This window comes from Notolabrus celidotus, chromosome 23, assembly GCF_009762535.1.
Source record: "Notolabrus celidotus isolate fNotCel1 chromosome 23, fNotCel1.pri, whole genome shotgun sequence".
Classification (NCBI taxonomy): domain Eukaryota; kingdom Metazoa; phylum Chordata; class Actinopteri; order Labriformes; family Labridae; genus Notolabrus; species Notolabrus celidotus.
In genome coordinates this window covers 25006489-25019280 of record NC_048294.1, presented here as the reverse complement: position 1 = coordinate 25019280, position 12792 = coordinate 25006489, and the positions used below count along the sequence as shown (strand labels likewise).

Genomic DNA, 12792 nt, shown 5'->3' with positions numbered 1-12792 from the left:
TTTTATCTTTATTTTATTTATGTTATTCTATTTTATGTTATCTTTATTTTATTCTTCTTTATTTTATCTTTATTTTATTCTACTTTATTTTATCTTTATTTTATTCTACTTTATTTAATTTGACCTTTATTTTATTTGTATTTCTATCTTATTTTATTCGTTCTTCTATTAATATCTAACATTCTTACATGCTGTTTATAAGAGCTCTGTGATGGCTGAATTTCCCTCCCTATAAATCAAGTTTGTCTGATTCTTTGATTTAGTATACAGCACTGTGATGATGATGATGATGATGATGATGATGATGATGATGATGATGATGATGATGGTGAGGACAGGATGCTGAAACAGTTCACCTTTAGATGATTAGGTTGCTTCGTTCTTCCGTTTGCTCCTGATGTTTCTGTTAAAATCACTTTGTTACTGACTGAAGATGATACTCAGAGAACTGTGCGGTTGTTTTATGGATTTTCTGTGCTATCAATATGTTATGGCCATCATCACTTTAATAGAATCTGATTTTAATAGAGTAAAAGCCTCAGGGAGAGTAATTATTTATTGCCTTGAGTGCTGTTAAGTATTAATAGAGAGTGCTTAAGTATTTTGTGGAGGTTATAAGGATATTAAAGTGCATGCACAGGGGTGCCTGTGTCTCTGTGTGTATTTTTAGACTGTGTGTGAGTGCTGATATTTTCACTCTTTTTTTGAGACACATATTCACGCCATAGTCTAAACAGATTTCATTTCAAGGTCTAGCTTTTTGTCTCCGTCTGTTTTTCTCAGCTTTGTCTGCTGAAGTGTTTGTTTTTGAATTCAGGAAGAAGAAGCAGTATAGTTTCCTTTTACCCATTGTTTACTCGGGGTGTGTTACTGAAAACAGTGAGCTATCTGTTCCCTGGAACGCTTCACACTCTCTCCCTGTTGGACATTATCACTTCAAGAAAAGCCCTGTACAACCCAGAGTCACAAAACCTCAAGTCTGAGTCCCCAAAGAGAAACAATCCCAAGTTGAGTCTGAGTTGAATCCTCATTATTGACATTATTCATTATACGGACTGTAAACTATTCACTGTACCAACCCTGACTGACTTTGTAGCAACTTTTGTATGTGTAGAAAACAGATCATGTCTGGGTGATTTCAATTATCACCCATCATCCCGCCACAGTGGTGTCACTGCAGGTGTCTAAACCAAATCCTGTATAATAAATGGAAGTAGTCTCTGTGAAGTCACCCATCAGAATCAGACATACTTTATTTATCTCTGGGAGGGAAATTCAGGCATCACAGAGCTCTTCTAAACAGTATGTAAGAAAGTTAGATATTAATAGAAGAAGGAATAAAATAAGATATAAATAAAGATCAAATAAAATAGAATAAAATCAAATAATAATAAAGTATATCCAGAAGCACAGAATAGTTATAGTGCCTTCTCTTGCTGCTTCCCCTGCAAACCGCTTTGCACCCCTCCTCCACCCCAGCTCCTCCTTCCTGCTGGAGCGTCATGTGTTGTCCCTGATGCCCACTCTGGGGGTCTTTGCTGCTGCTCTCCCTACCTTGTTTTTTGTATGCACATGAGATGGGAGGTGTGCTCTCCCCACCTCAGGCTTTGTCATTCCACGTAGGTAAGTGGAAGGGCAGGGATCCCCAGAACAGAGCCGTACTGCAAAATGTATATCTGATAGCATGTTAATGATTCATCATTTTGACGAGAGTGGTCCGGACTGACATTAGCTTTAGCTCACATAGGCATTAGCTCAACGCTAACGCCTCAAAGTTCTGGACACTACGTTTGTTGTCAGCCAAACGTGAATAAAAGACACGCAGTGCCGTGCACTGTAACCAGTGGTTGGACAGTATAAGTTCCCTTATTTTGACCGCTTGTCACTCACATTAATAATAATAATTCAGTATTTATTGGAATTAACATAGCAACAATAAAAGCAACACTCAACAGTAAATAAATACATACATTAGAATAAAGAATACAATACTAGAAAAATGAAAGGGGGAGGGGAAGTCATTCCAGTCCCATAGAGACAGATCGAAGCGAGTAGGCTTGGAGGAGAAGGTGAGTTTTGAGGAAGGATTTGAAGGTGGTGGGAGAGGTGGAACTTTGTAAGTCGTGGGGGAGAGTTCCAGAGGCGGGGGGCCAAGCGGCTGAAGGCTCTCGACCACATGGTGGTCAAGCGAGCAGGTGGGAGGGTGAGTTGGGGGCAAGAGGAGTGCCTGAGACTACGGGTGGGTATTTTGGTATGGAGGAGCTCAATGAGGTCCTGAGGAGCTTGGTTTTTGAGAGCCTTGAAAGTGAGAAACAGAATCTTAAACATGATGCAGTATTTGATGGGAAGCCAGTGGAGTTGCTGCAGGACAGGTGTGATGTGGCTGGTCGAGGGGGTTCTGGTGATGATGCGTGCAGCGGAGTTTTGAACCAATTGTAGTTTATGGATGGATTTGTCTGGTACACCAAAAAGAAGGGAGTTGCAGTAGTCCAAGCGGGAGGTGACCAGGGTGTGAACCAGAATGGATGTACTGTACTAAATGTGTTTGCTAAGAAAGAGCCATGAAGCTTGTATGCGTCCTAAAGTTAGGTACAGTGTCTGTTGTATGACAGTTGCTTCTCCTCTTCATTACACTTTCTCAGATACATGAGCTGGAGACAGAGCAGGCTGGCGCGCAAGCAATCAAGACTTGAAGGCGCCTAATCATAGACTGTATAAATAATGGACGTAGTATCCGTGACGTCAATCCCCCCCCCTGTACAGTGTGTGCTGATAGAGAAAGTAGCTATTCAGACCTAAAGAGTTTTTTGAACCAGGCTGTAAACATGTTTATTTCAGCTGTAAAGATCATCTTCTTTGAATGGGTGTGTATGTGGTTTCTAGTGTCTCTGCAGCTAGCCTCAAGAGGATGCTCGATGAACTGCAGTTTGTAGTACTTCCACATGGGCTTCATACTGGGTCCAAACTTAAAAAATACCTGCAACCCACTGTTACTGACAAGAATTGTAACTGAGCGAACATCTTGGAGCCCTCTGTTGAGTCCATGTAGAGGCTAACATTGTTATTAGCTTGCTAACGGTACCAGAATCAACATAATCAATCCAAATCACTGTAGTCTCTCACTCACTGCGTTCATCCTGCACATCCTTCCCCGTCTTCTTCTGTGTGGCTCTTAAATATATTGCACATGGCATTACTTGCATTTTTGGTGAAATCCTTCAAAGCAAGACACATGATTTAGTGCACCTCTTCAGGCACCTCTGGTAGGAACTATTCCAGATCAACATCGCACGTGTTACAAGCGTAGCCCAAGTAGCTGCTGGCCATTGATCATGCCTTAGATCGCAGTGAGCTGTGCTTGCACATCAAGCCAAATCCACTCAAGGTTGTCCATTAAATCTCTAAAACCTCTTCACACCTTGCTTTAACTGGAAGGTGTCCTGGTTGAGGCTGTCCTCGAGCTCTTACTGTGACTCCAAACATCATGGAGTCTCTGAGGGAACATGAGACAGAAGCAGCCAAAACAACTGTCTTTTACTAGTCTACACGCCCCACAGTCAATGTTAGGTATTGATTTAGTGAGGACAGATTACAGTGGAGTGTCAGGTGTATCACTTTAAACTTTTATGTGTGATTGTTGCTCTGATTCACAAGCTTGTTAACAACTAAGAGAAGGACCATAAAGCGTTTAAACCTCTTTTTTTTATTGGATGTTGACCATTGACGAGCTGTTATTTACTCCATTAACTTCCATTGTCAGTGTGTCAGCAGGAAACCTTTCTTACATCATTGTTCTCTATTTGTGTTCAGTGTGTGTTCAAAGGTGTCTGACTCTGAGTGTTGGGATGGAGAGGAGTGACATTATTTCTGTCGTCCTCCAAACATGAAGTCCAATAAACACACTCCAGAGGGGCGGCATGATCCTGAAAAGAACTGACACTGAATATCTTTATTAGCCTGTGAGATGATTGAGATAGGAAATATTTTAGGACATTCTACCAGATAGATGCATAGTTTTAATGTACATATATGTACAGTTATTTTTATTTATTTATTTTGTTTGTATATTTTTTTTAATTCACATTTAACATTAAACACATGAACACCAAAACAAACAAACAAACAAACACTATAATTTTATTGTGCAAGAAATTTGCTTTACCAGAAAAGGGTGACCAAGTGATACTAGACAGAATAACAAGTAAACAAGGCATAAATATGTAAAAGATTAAAAAAAAAAAAAAAAGTTATAATAATGATTTAAATAAAAGAAAATAATAATAATAATAATGATAATAGGAAAAAAAGATAAAAACAAAAAAACAACAAAACAAAACAAAAAAATCAAACAAACAAAGAAAGAAAAACAATTGATGTTTATAAAATAATAGAGCAGAAATAACCTATAATAAAATAAGCAATGAAAGAGGGAGAAAATAAATAATAGTAATAATAATAATTAGAAACTAAATCAATATATTATATCGATAATAATAATGAAACCGATGCGGCTGAATGAGGAAAAAAAAAAGAGGAAAACAAAGTTAAAAACAAAACAAAACAAAAAGAAAAACAATTGATGTTTTAAAAAAATAATGCGAAAATAACCAATAAGAGGTAAGCAATGAAAGAGGGATGAAAGAAATAATAATAATAATAATTTGAAAATAAATAAATATATTATATCAATAATGATAATGAAACATATGGCTGAGTGACAGTTTCCTATGTAATAATTTCAAGGGGTTGATATTAAATAGAAGATAAATAGATAAATAAGTAGATGATAATATATAAATAAACATGTTTGATAATATATAAATAAATAGATAAAAAAAAGGGGTGCTGACTTGGCCTAATGGTTAAGTTGGGCACCCGTGAAGCTGTTGGCCTGGGTCTGAATCCAGCCTGCGGCCTCCTTTTCACTTGTCATCCCCCCACTCTCTCCCACCTTCCTACACTACCCACTGTCCTCTCCTCAATGAATAAAGGTGTAAAAGCCTAATAAAATAAAACAAGTTAATTAAATAACAATAATTGGAAAATAAATACATCTATTATAATAATGATAATAAAACAGATACGGCTAAATGACAGTTTCTTAATTATTAATTTCAGGTGGTTAATATTAAATAAATATAAAATAAAAAAAGAATAAATAAACAAAAAGTGTGTCTTGTGGGGGTTAATGCTAGCAATGAATTTATTTGTATATTATTTCAGCCTACATGTTTTAACACAACAACCAACCCCACTCCCACTTCTGCCGTTCTTGACTCAACCCTCTGCCTGTGGCAGTAACACAGGCTTTTTAAGTAGAGCGGCTGTGTTACTTACATCATCAGCTATTAATAACAATGTTCAAATGTATGTTAATTAGCAGATCCAGCCCAGTGAGAGTAACATTTTGAGACAAAAGCACACCATCTTGTGCCGCCTGTGACTCGCACAGCATCACACCGCACATGTGCTGCAAGTGAGACAGCTCGCAGATATAGACACAGTGCTACGGGACAAGGTGCAGCTGATGACAGGATTGCACTGACTTAAGAAACACTATCTTAAAGGCACTATGAGGAGATTTTAACCAGCTGAGAAACAGACTGGAATCCATACTGATGCCTCTTTATGACCTTCAGAAGCAAACAAGACCATCAACCACAACACTGATACCTTCTCTCTAGTCATTCTTACTGCCTGAAACCGCTCTGAGCGGGTAGGTGTCAGACCAGATGATTGACATTTGCTTTAGAAACAGACTTTATTTGACTTTTTCATGGAGAATAATCAGGTCGCATATAAAATCTGAACGTTAAAAGACAACAGGATGAGGTTTTTGTCTGAAGACATTACTTTTGCATCTATAGGACAAGAAATAAGAGGGATCCCTTTGTCCACAAGGGGGCGCCAAAATCGATATTAATCAAAAGTTCCTCACAGCAGCTTTAATGTCTGCTATGAGCATCCAGCTGACAGGATCAGTGCAACGTCCAGGTGACGTGCAGACTGCATGTACAGCAGTCTGTTCACACTGTGATGTAGGGGAGGGCTGTGTTAATGAGCATTATGCATCAGAGAGTAGCAGCATGGTGTGCTTCATGACATTTTCCTGACGTAGCAGAGAGAGTCCTGCAGTGGGACTGCTGCACATGAAACACATCACAATTGCAAAGAAGTTTATTTGTGTGGCTCTGCTTTTCAGAATAAAACTGCAGAAGTGTATGTTAAAGAATGTCAACGAAAAAGGTGCAGATGCATGAATACTTAATCAGAGGAAATAGGCGACACATAAAAAACACTGCTGAGTTGAGAACTGGTGCAACATCCAGGACCACCAGACATCTGGAGTCATGTGACCGAGGTTTTCCCGCAGTAATTACTGAATCAAGGATTCTGCTCCTCCTCTCCTCATCCATGTTGTCTTTCTGGTCCTCTGAAAACCTCTGACCTGTTGACTCCAGGCCTGGCTCCGCTCATCATGACGGTTTGTTGTTGTATTTAAGTGAAATACGATCTGGTGATAACACAGAGTGTTTTATTCTGAAAATTAACCGGATGTTTTCATTTTGTTTTGGTGAAACCTGACTTCCTGTCCCGCTCCATCTGCTCTGTTGAGATTGATGCGTCGTGCTCCGGCATACGGCAAAAATAGAAGTCTTGTGTATCTGATCCGGAGGACTCAGACCTGCCGGATCAGAGACGCAGCCGGAACGCAACGGAGCGGATCCAGTGGAAGTTAACACATTGACTAGAATAGATCAGATCTGGTGCTGTGACATTTGGCCATAATGTAGAGTTAGCTAGCCTGAAGGAGTTTGATTTGGCTAACTCTACATCATCCGGCTTATTATGAGGCTACCAAACAAATACAAGCTAGATGACACTAAGTATTGATCTACAGATGATTTTATTGGTTTATAAATGAGTTATTTTTTACATCTAAACCAAATATTCCCTCAGTTTTGACAGTGTGTAATGTTATTAGATAACTTATGAGTTAAATTAACATTCGATTGAACATTTTCTTCACTGTTAAAGTCTGAACATGAGCCTTTTTTTTAATCTGTTTCTTAAGAGATGCAGAAAATAACAACAGCTTCAGTATCAGGTCTTCTTTCCTCATAAATTTTAAAGTCCTTAGTGCTGTATTTTCACTCAACCAGTCCTGTAACACTGCAGAGGTCCATCCCATGTGGTAGTTTGTTGTTGCTTTGTGACTTTTTGCTTCAATTTGGTGGAATTTGGCCATTAGTATTCGTAAACTCCACGTGTGTGCAGACAGAACAGCTATTAGAGATGACTAACAGCTATTTAAAAGTGTGGTGGCTGCAGCCATCATTAGAGATGGACATCTTTGTCCATCATGCTGCAGAATAAAGCTCCTCTTATTCCTCTTGGAACATGTTTCCTTAATGCCTTCCCCCCGATGCATTCTTCCTTTTTCATAGGGAGGAAGATACAAGTGAAGGAAGTATGGATGCAGTTCGAAGAGACGAGGAATGCACCCTCTATTATACTTCAACACTTTGATTTCTCACTTTCTGTGAACAAAAATGAGACAAAAATTCAGTTTAGACATCGAGCAGGAATCTGCATCTCTTTGGAACAAGACGGGACATGGTTCTCTGATTTTAACAGAGTGTGTCACAAACAGGATCAAAACTGCAAACAACTCAAGGAACAGGTACAACAGCTTCGATTGTATCCCTCAACAGAAACGTTATCACATTGTTCCAAAGATGGGACGATTTAAAACTTTCAGATTTTGTGTTTTTCAAATGCAAATGAGATTCAAAGTGAGATGTTTGAACTGAAGCTGATCTAGTGTGATTCATAAATTCATCATGCTCTGCTCCCTGCTCATGTCTCTGACTTGGTGACTGCACTCTCTCACTGTGAGATGTGGAAGCTGTCTCATCTGTATTGTTTGTCAGCTGTGAGTTCAAAGTGAAGTGTGTTTGTTTGTCCAATAGGTGGCACTCTCCTCCCTCCCTGCTGTCCCCCGTCCTCCTTGTTCTCTAATGTAACTAACACTGTCTCTGTGCAGCTCAGAGAGCCTGTCTGCTCTGCATCCTGATACGTCCGTCTCTCCTGTAGCTGACCTTCTTGTGTTTGTTGTGCGCTCCTCTTAGATTCCTGCGAGCACGCTGCTCAGCCGTGTGTGTGTCCCAGAATAGCAGGACCCTCACTATTCCAATTACAAAGAGATGAGTGTTATTACATGGTTTGACAGATGGCTCATGTAGTTTGTAAAATAGCTTAATCAAACAGTCTGCTTTACCCGGGGAGAAATCTCACAAATCAGAATGGCACCAAGGCTTTTTTTTCACCTGCCACAAATCAGCACCTGCCACAAATCAGCACCTGACTCATGCCTGATGCAGAGTAAACGCCGGCTGAGGCAGGCTCACTTTAGGCAGCCTGCCAGCAGAGGAGGAAGGTTTTTCTTCCATTTGTAAGAATTATTTTAATGAAGGTTATTTTTGAAACAGTAGTCATAGTGTAAGGTTAGATACAGAACATATATACAGTACAAACTTTCAGGTAGAGGTGGCACCAAATATCTCTACAGCAATCAGGGATCCGGATCAGTTTTTTGGTCCCTGATCTTGATCACATTTTTTAATATTGAGTATCGGCAGATACTGAGTCATGATATTTGAATATGAATAAATAACTATTGAATAAATACATTTATACATGAATTAATGTGTACACACACACACACCTCTCTCTCTACAGAGATAGATATATCAAATGTATTTATTTATATATTTGTATTTATATATATATATATTTGTATTTATATAAATATATATATATATAAATATATATATATATTTATATAATTGTATATATATATACATTTGTATTTATATATATATATATATATATATATATATATATATATATATATATTTGTATTTATATTTATATAAATACAAATATATATATATATATTGAGATAAATACAAATATATATATATATATATATTGATATTGATATTGAGATATATATAATCATATATGTGTATGTATGTATGTACAATTTATTAAGCTGTTTTTGTATATATAATGAATGTTTTAATGTGTATACAAAAATATGTACAATTTAAATATAAATAAATAGATATTTGATAAATTATTTTTTTTAATAAATGTAAACACAGACAAACACATTATTATAAACAAATTATATATATATATATATATGTGTGTGTGTGTGTGTGTATACAATTTATATATGTACTTTTGTATATGTAATGAATGTGTATATATATATATATATATATACACATTCATTACATATACAAAAGTACATATATAAATTGTATACATAATATATATAATATATATATATATAAATTGTATACATAATATATATAATATATATATATATATATATATATAAACATATACAATTTTTGTATTGTTATCTATTTATAATTTAGGGATGGGCAATGATTTTTGAATATTTGTATATATAAATCGAAGAGTTGCTTTGAATATTTTCTCATTTTAATAGAAAATGTTCTTACTTTATTTTCCTTCCTTTTTCATTGCTGTTCTTTCACAAACAGAACAATAATATGTATCCCTTGAAACTCCAGAGTAGAGGGATCAGATCCAGTGATCCACAGTGACGGGGGACATCAGCCTTCTCTGTAACCTGTTTGGCCTCTACTCTGTCTTGAGGCGTTTAATCTTCCCTTAAAGCCTGAGTTTATAAAGTAAAGGATGAAAGCAGCCTTTCATCCTCCTTTAGTGAATTCTGTTGCATGTTAAGTTTTTTTTATGTCTACCCCACCTCTGGATCGACCGACACTTGGGCTGAGTCAGCATCTCCAACATGGCAACAGCTTCTCTCGATAGGCTTCACAACTCTGCTTCAGAAACAAAGGGGTGACGTCACAGAGACTACTGATCACATTTTAAGATTTCTTGATTTTTTTCTGGACTTTTGTGCAGAGCTTTCCTCCTTCCTCCCCGCCTGCTGACACTCCCTCTGGGATTTCATTTTATTTTTCATTATTTTGTTGCCAGTGTTGAGGTGACTTCCCCTGCCGTAATGGTTGCTGGTGCTTTCACACCCTGTGCCTCGCTGCCTGCACTCTGACACTGAAAGGAACTTTGAACATGGAGAGAAGGTTTGTGTTGGATTCTAAGAATATGAAGTAAAGCACCCAGTGGAAGCTGCATAAGGAGCTGTATGCCTCTCAGACCCCGGGGAGGATGAAAGGTAGCACTAAGAAGCAAATATCATCCCCTTTATGGAGGGGTCTTAGTGCAGCATGCGGGCCAGCTGGATTCAGGGCTTGTCACAGCTGTACAGGTGTGTGTGCAGAGATGCTGAACACAAGTAGCTGAGGCTGTCTTTGCCAGGTTTGTACAAAGTTGGAGCTGTAGAGGGATCCCCACCGGGCTTTGCACACTGTCAAGGAGAAGAAAACATGAAGAGGGATTTAACTTGCACACACTTACACATAAATATACTCACAAGTGCACCCAGTGAGTTTCTTCACAAGCCGACAGATCCAAGAAGAGGCTCTTATTTACGCTGTGTTTGAGTAAACCTTGTGGTTTGCCTTCAGGCAAGCGTGGCTGAGGCTACTGCATGTTTCTGTGGAAAAACAAAAGTCTGATAAAGCAGGGATAAATCTGCTCTGCCAGTGAAGCAGAGGATCTGATGCTAGGCCCAGACATACCCCAAACCCGAGTGTTCAGATCTCAAAGTTTGTTAGCGAGCTTGAGAGAGTTTAGTTCAGGGTTCAGCGTCTCCCTGATGTGTACAAAAAAAGATGCTCTTGATCCAAGTTTAAAAAGGCATGAGCGCTGTTCTGCCTCAGCCTGGATTTTAATATTTTTATCTGCAAGGCGCGAGGAAAACAACCTGTCGCATGCTAACTTTGAAGAATTGAGTTGTTATTTTGAAACGAGCCGCTCATAAGTGAGTCTTTCTCTGCATCAGATCTCCTCTTTTGTCCCACATTGAACCCGCGTCTTGCCTTCCTGTTGGGCTTCTTACATCAGCCCCTTTGTTTTTGCACTATTCCTCACACTTAGACCACTTAGTTTGATGCACATTTGCATTTAAAGCGTGATAAGTGGAGGTGTTTAGACAGAGAAGGCTGATCAGCACCTGAGCTGTTATTTCTCTTCTTAGTGGAGAGAGGCACGTGTCAGAGGTTCACCTTGAGCCGTGATAAGATATGAAAAACATGAAGAAAACAGAAGCTGTCTGTTCTTGTGTTTGTTTGAGTGATGTTGTGTGAGAGCTGCAGATTTATCAGTCCCACTGGAGTCTGAAGATTTCTCTCTGAGCTTGAAACAGATTTTAAAGTCACAATCTGAACATCCAAACTTCTTCGGAATAATTAGCAAACATGTATGTGGGTGAACACTACGACCATTTAAAGTCCTCTCTAAAGATCTTAAACAACAAGAACCTTTCTCCTCACACCTTACACAGGACTTCCTCCAGATCTGTGTCAGGTCTGTCTCCGATCCGCTGCGATCCGCTACATCTCTGTCCATCATTAGAGATGAACAGAGATGTCCATCTCTAATGATGGCTGCAGCCACTACACTTTTAAATAGCTGTTAGTCATCTTTAATAGCCGTTTTGTCTGCACACGCGTGGATTTTACAAATACTTACGGCCAAATTCCACCAAATTGAAGAAAAAAGTCATGAAGCAACGACAAACTACCACATGGGATGGACCTCTGCAGTGTTACAGGACTGGTTGAGTGAAAATACAGCACTAAGGACTTTAAGATTTATGAGGAATGAAGACCTGATACTGAAGCTGTTGTTATTTTCTGCATCTGTTAAGAAACAGATGGGGAAAAAAAGGCTAATGTTCAGACTTTAACAGTGAAGAAAATGTTCAATTGAATGTTAAATTAACTCATAAGTCATCTAATAACACTACACACTGTCAAAACTGAGGGAATATTTGGTTTAGATGTAAAAAATAACTCATTTATAAACCAATAAAATCATCTGTAGATCAATACTTAGTGTCATCTAGCTTGTATTTGTTTGGTAGCCTCATAATAAGCTGGATGATGTAGAGTTAGCCAAATCAAACGTCTACAGGCTAGCTAACTCTACATTATGGCCAAATGTCACAGCTTCAGATCTGATCTATTCTAGTCAATGTGTTAACTTCAACTGGATCCGCTCCGATGCGTTCCGGCTGCGTCTCTGATCCAGCAGGTCGGAGTCCTCTGGATCAGATACACAAGACTTCTATTTGTTGCTGGATGCCGGAGCACGACACATCAATCTCAACAGAGCAGATGGAGCGGGACAGGAAGTCAGGTTTCACCAAAACAAAATGAAAACATCCGGTTAATTTTCAGAATCAAACACTCTGTGTTATCACCAGATCGTATTTCACTTAACTACAACAACAAACCAAAGTCATGATGAGCGGAGCCAGGCCTGGAGTCAACAGGTCAGAGGTTTTCAGAGGACCAGAAAGACAACATGGATGAGGAGAGGAGGAGGAGGAGAATCCTTGATTCAGTGATTACCGTGGGAAAACCTTGGTCACATGACTCCAGATGTCTGGTGGTCCTGCTCTGTGCTGTGTTCTGAAAACACAACCGGTGGGTGTTGACGGATGAGAGAGCACGGAGCTGGACTGCAGCAGATTGGACACAGACCGGACTAGGGATGGGCATTTCAAGCCAAAATACTATTCGATAATCATTGGCATTTATTTGAAGATTATTCGAATAATCACACACACACACACACACACACACACACACACACACACAC

At 38.7% G+C, this 12792-nt stretch overlaps 1 protein-coding gene across 3 annotated transcripts in view; it reads left to right on the top strand.

The window, feature by feature from the left end:
• The window catches only part of tmem102 (transmembrane protein 102), a 61066-nt gene that overhangs the window by 11680 nt on the left and 36594 nt on the right, over positions 1-12792 (top strand). The window lies entirely within an intron of this gene.